The sequence below is a fragment of the Helianthus annuus genome, chromosome 9 (genome assembly GCF_002127325.2).
Source record: "Helianthus annuus cultivar XRQ/B chromosome 9, HanXRQr2.0-SUNRISE, whole genome shotgun sequence".
Taxonomy (NCBI): Eukaryota; Viridiplantae; Streptophyta; class Magnoliopsida; order Asterales; family Asteraceae; genus Helianthus; species Helianthus annuus.
In genome coordinates, this window is record NC_035441.2 from 16,206,487 (window position 1) to 16,212,486 (window position 6,000).

General features: G+C 40.2%; 1 long non-coding RNA gene across 1 annotated transcript; it reads left to right on the forward strand.

The window, feature by feature from the left end:
- Window positions 1-4,030: 4,030 nt before the first annotated feature.
- Window positions 4,031-5,562, forward strand: LOC110877226. Its single transcript, XR_002556845.2, has 3 exons — window positions 4,031-4,188; window positions 4,751-4,807; window positions 5,308-5,562. It is a non-coding gene; the product is annotated as an uncharacterized LOC110877226 (long non-coding RNA).
- The last annotated feature ends 438 nt before the right edge of the window (window positions 5,563-6,000 follow it).

Below are 6,000 nucleotides of genomic sequence, written 5' to 3' on the forward strand. Positions count from 1 at the left end.
TTGGTCTGTTGAATTTGGGCCACACACATAAGCTGGAATAAACTTGGGCCGCACAACGTGGTAAACGGGCACATGTGCACACACTTGGGTTGCGACGTAATTTCATGTTCGCATATGGTATTGGGCCCGGTTGTAAGTACCTGGGTCTTCGTTAGTTGGGCCTGTTGCGTGTGGACTAAACAAACTTATTTAGATGGTGGATTCACACTTAAGTGTGAATCACACAAACAGTCGGGCCTCGAGTCCATTAGACTGCATGCTTGTAAACGAACCACACACTGGTTGGGCCTTAGGTTTTATTGGGCCGTACCTGGTTGATGGAATATTATACTACATGCTTAACTGTTTAGTCTAAGGTATCGGTGTGGTGAATGCCAATACTTGTATTCGTGTGCACTATCTGATGAATCAATGTGGTTTGATACGTGTAGTGCTTGTATGCAAACTGATTGTATGTGTAACTATCTTAGGGCTTGGTTGACCTCTGTTGTTAAACGAGTAATTAATTCTACCGAGCAAATCAAAGGTGAGTTCATTTCTCTTGAGCATGCGTCCCGGTGGTTGGGACAGTCATTGGGCGTCCCTGAGAGGGATGGGTTTGGGTAAATCAATTGGGTATTTCTGAGAGGAATACGTCTTGTGGTAATTCTGGAATGTTGGATAATATACTCGTCCTATCACCTTTAAAGTCCCTCCTTGTTGTTTGTTACCGGAGAGGTAACAAGGTATTAGTTGGTAGCGCTACTTAGGTTTGGCACCCTCACCCCGTGCCGGAGAGGACGGGTGTGAACTAATGACCTAGTCATGACCAATGCTTTGATAGGAGCATTGGGGAAAGGGCAAGATAAATCAGGAGCCGTCTTGTATCCGAGGTATTATCAACGTTGGAATCAATGAACAGAATTAAACACTTGGTAGCTAACGTTTTCGTAAAATTATGAACTCACCAGCGTTGTCTGATACACGTGTGTGCATACTCCCAGGTTTTAGGTATGTGTGGATGTGGAACTTGCTGTCTGGGATGCTGGAGTGGTCACGGGTCGAGAAACATGGAATCGCGAGACGAGTCTAATGGTTATCATACATATGGTTTATGAAACACTTAACAAATGATTTATGCTTCCGCTGAATACGATGATTTGTAATTACTGTTTGTAATACTTTATATTAATAAATGAAAGTTTATTTAAAATCTTGTATGAGTTCAATGTGATTGGTGGCTAGATCCTGGTACGTCACACGTCCTGCGGTGTTTTCGCGTGTGGTAATTTGGGGGTGTGACAGTTTGGTATCAGAGCCACTGGTTATAGTGAACTTTGTTTTAAAACGTTTTTATAAAACCAGACTATAACCGAAAAGTCCTGAATACGTGAATACGACCATGACACTCAGCTCCAGATTGCAAGGTTTGTTTTTCTCACTTGTTGCATACATTACATGACTAGTACACAATTGCTTATGACGCAACATACGAACACACACACTCGTCACTATGGCATGATTTCATGAATTGTTTGCTTACATTATGATGCATTTTAAAACTGAGGGGCGGGCACTAAGAGCGTGCTGGCTGCCAAAATGGACAATATCATGGTGCGTTGATAGTATGCCATAGTCTTTGAATTTCTGTGATCTTATTACCTTGACAACCCCCGTTTGACATTTGAGTTTGAAGAACCATTTGACATGAATTAGGAGGAACTGAGATGAGCATGCAAATCACAATATCATTGTGGGTGCACACATAATAATAATGTGGGGTGCATGTGAGTCCCAGTGAGACTTAACAAGTGAAAAAGGGGTTCTGATCCGTTATTTGAACAGTGTAAAACGTAACAAATCTCTAGGAGTCATAGTAGTGATTGTTTCCTACTTGAACGTGATCTTCTCACTCCCCTCTGAATTCTTACGAATCTTGATGCTATCGAGTATTATCTGAACACACATCTGAACGCCTAGCGAACTGTGTAGAATGTTAGGTGCTTGCCCGAACGTCCTTGAGTTGGTCTATACCTTTCTCGTTTCCCTTCGTTTGCTAGAACTTAACGTATTGACGCTTAGGTCCCGAAGTGCGATCACCTCTGCAACACTCTCACAACACACCATGTATTGCTCAATCAACTTGCTAGATCGACGGACAAGAGGATGAGCGTAGTAGTTTACTGACTTTAGTATTCGGACGACCCTGATTACCGGCAACGAACATCAGTAAATTGACTTCAACCGAATCCTTAACCCTAGTCAGCGACTTATGGGAGTCAACTCTTACGAGTTAATTGGGACATAAACGATGACCATGGACTATGGTGTGGAATGTGTAGCTGCCAGCACAATGAGTAGCGCCTTGGGACGTGACACGGAATGTGATAAGATGGACCCTGTTGGTGAAAGATTGTAGGGCTCCATTTCAAGCAACGACATTAGAGGCCACAGTCATGGTAACATTAAAGAACTCGTAATCATAGCCTACAGTATGGAAGATGGAGGTGCCTACGACATGGATCGGCCGTTGTTAAATCAAGACGACAACAACCAGGGGAACGACGGCAGTACTAGAAATTCTCGTAACGAAAACAACAACACCGGAAATGATGCTCTTGGAAGGGCATTTAGGCTTGGCGTGGGCAACGCCAGGTAGATAGCAACCTAGTGGCCTACACATGATTGGTGAGTAATCTCTTCGTCTCTGACCTGTGTAACCCCGACGCTTCTTGAAACCGAACTTGTTCTAGAATTGGCTGATGGCCAGTCAATTAGAACCTCATATGTTCGTTGGGATGCAAGTTCGACCTTGTGGTACAAGTGTACGACATCGACCTTCCTCCTGCTATCCTGGGTAGATACGATGCAGTAGTTAGTGTGGATTGGATTATCCAGATATCACATAGATATACCCTGTGAGAAGAAAATATTGCGTATCCTTCTTCCTGGTGAAAAATCGTTAACTGCTCTAAAAGTATTAGAGTGGCGCAAGGGTTAGCGCCATTTCAGCTATGAAGACCAGAAGTGTCTACGGAGGGATTGCCCCGCTACGTTAGCAACTGTTACCGATTCTAAAACTAAGGAGAACAGGATCGAAGATCCATCAATTGTTCGTGATTCTTCTCAGTGTGCTACACAAGGAACTTTCAGGTTTACTTCCACGGCTGATTAGGTAGAATCTCAGTTTGATTTCACGACTAGAGGTAGCCTTGATTACTCGTACTCTAAACCATTTGGCGCCTGGAAGGTTGCAAGAACTGTCCCACCAACTTCAGGAAACTACAGGAAGGGGGTTTTAATAGATTTAGCTCCTCGTTTTGGGGAAACACGCTCTATTTCGGAAACGAAGGACGAGTCCTTTTGTACATGTACAAATTACCGTAAAGTGGCTATTATCGACCGTCACCCCCCGTTCGCATCAACGACCTACTTGACCCGCGGCAATGATCAAGATTCTACCTAGAAACTGAATTTAGACCAGACTGTCATCAGAAGGAAGTCCAAGGGGAGAATGCTTTCAGAACGGCATATCGAACGCAGTACGGCCATTGCGACTTTGTATTCCATGACTTTTGGGTTAATCAACACACCAGCAGCTTGATGGATCACCTGAATCGACCGTGTTTATTAAGGACGTTTTGAATCAGTTCCAGGAGAAAGGAACACGACGGGCAACATTTGTATCATATCTTAGAGCTCCTGAGGGAGGAGGCACTACACGCGATGTCTCGTTAAGTGTAACTTCTGGATTTGAGAGGTACATATTTTTCTTGGTCATGTTGCCAACGAAGTGGGAATACTGTAACACCCCAAATTCCGTATGTCATAGTATAATGTTTTAATCGCAATATTATGACGAAAAGAAATGGTAAACATAGATTTGCACCATTATTAAAGTTTTAAAAATCTTAGTAAATCTAAAATTCTTATGAATGCATGAAGTTTTACTAACTTAGTATGTAGAAAAGGGAAAAGTGACATGTTATGAAAGGATGAGGGGTTGAAAATGAAAATGTGTAATTAAAACACTTTATAAAAAAATGCCCAGTGTTTCAAGTGTGGGCGTGTGTGCGATCGTGAGTATAGACCAGGGGAGACCTTTCCCTCAAAACCCTAACATCATAATCATCAAATTAAAGGGGTTTAAGGCTGAATTTGCAATGCATGAGCAAGGAACTTTGATCTCCTAAGTATTCTTGACATCAAGTAAGTTTGATTTCATGATTTGGTGATGTTTGATGAAACGGGTTATGTGTAATCCGTGATTAAGTGTGTGAATTAACATGAATGTTACATGATATGATCATATAGAGGTTATATTATGTGCTATTTTGATTGTATTAGTAGTTTGGGTAAAACCCACTTGAAATTGTAAGGTAATGAGGTTTAGTAAAGTTTATGGATAAATTGTGTAATGTGGATGTTAAACTCGTGTTATAGAAGGTGTTTAGATGGGTAATTTGATATGAATCATATGTAGTATGATTATGATATTAATTGTGAAAGATTAGGTTAACCCATTGATGAATTTAGGATGAATATGCTATAATTACTTGTACATCATGTTTTATAGATAGTACGCACGCCATGTGTTCGATGAAATGTTTGAGTTGAATTGGTTATGTATGAACATGAGAAATTGAAGTATTGATGATCTAATGATGATATGAAAAATAAATGTGAGTAATGAACATTATGGTAAACGTTGTAAATGTGCGTAAGTGAGGTATAATGCGAAAGCTAAACGCGTATGTGATGCACCTTATAGGGTCGAAGAAAGGAAGGGGATCAAACCAAGCAAAGGCAATAGGAGCGCACGACTCCGGTAAGTTCATATGAACTTCATTTTCTCTACTTGTAGACTTGCGAATGTTAGTTTGGGTAATTAAATCCTAGTGTGGAATTTTTACGCTTGTTCATGGTAAAATTGTGTTATGTTGAGTATTGGTAATGGATAGAAAGTGTATTAGCAATGGATGCATTTTAACCCGCTTCAAGTGGGTCGAAATATTAAAAAGGAAGGATAATGTAGTGGTTTAAGTAAAGACTTATAGATAACGAGTCGGGATGAGAAAAAAAGCGTTGAAAGCGTATGGTATAAATTGATCCATTATGAATGGGTCGAAAGTCTTACATGTTGAATGTATTCGAAAGGCAAGAATAAATGAGCATGAAGAAATTTCATGCTAGAATGAAAAGAATGATTTAATAAGGATGTTGATAAAATGTTTTATTTCGCTAATGGGTCGAATTGGAATAAGTAAAGGATAGGCGTTAAATTTGTTTTGTGATTGAACTAATGAATGTTTGCGTTATGTATGTTAGGTAAATCCCGCTCTTGGCGATGCGAGCTCGGACCGAACACACTACATAGCCCTTTATGCGCTTCCGGTTAAAGTCGTCTTTTGTAAATGGGTCAAAACGTTTTCATAATGTAAATATTAAATTTATGTCTAGGATGTTTCCTAAGTAAGTTTGGATTTTAAATCTTGTATGGTTGTTACTTTTATATCTTTTGAAACATGTCGTAGAATGTATTTTGGAATGATTTCATTATAAAGCAGGAAAACGTTTACTTTACGAATGGGTCATGTCAAAATTTTCCAAAAATTTGTATGAAGTCTATGTTATTTGTCAAATGTGAAAAGTGTGGGCGTTACAAGTTGGTATCAGAGCCTAGGTTTGAGGGATTCGAACACAATGTAGTGCCCGAACTCAAACCGAAAGCTCGCAAGAATGGGTGTGTTCGCTCCGAGACGCAAATAGAGGTAAAACTTTTAAGAAAGCTTTATAGTAATTAATGTTACAAGTTATAAGGTGATAGAAAGAGTTTTGAATATAGTAATAGTAATAAATGGTGTATTAGGATACCTAGGGGTTAGTAGAATTGAAACCGTACACGAAAACGGTTCGGAATGGTCGAAAATATGAAGTTTTGGGTAAATTTTGCTGGGCACTACCGTAGCTTACGGTGACCACCGTAAGCTACGGTAGGTACTGGGCAAAAATGGGGCTGCC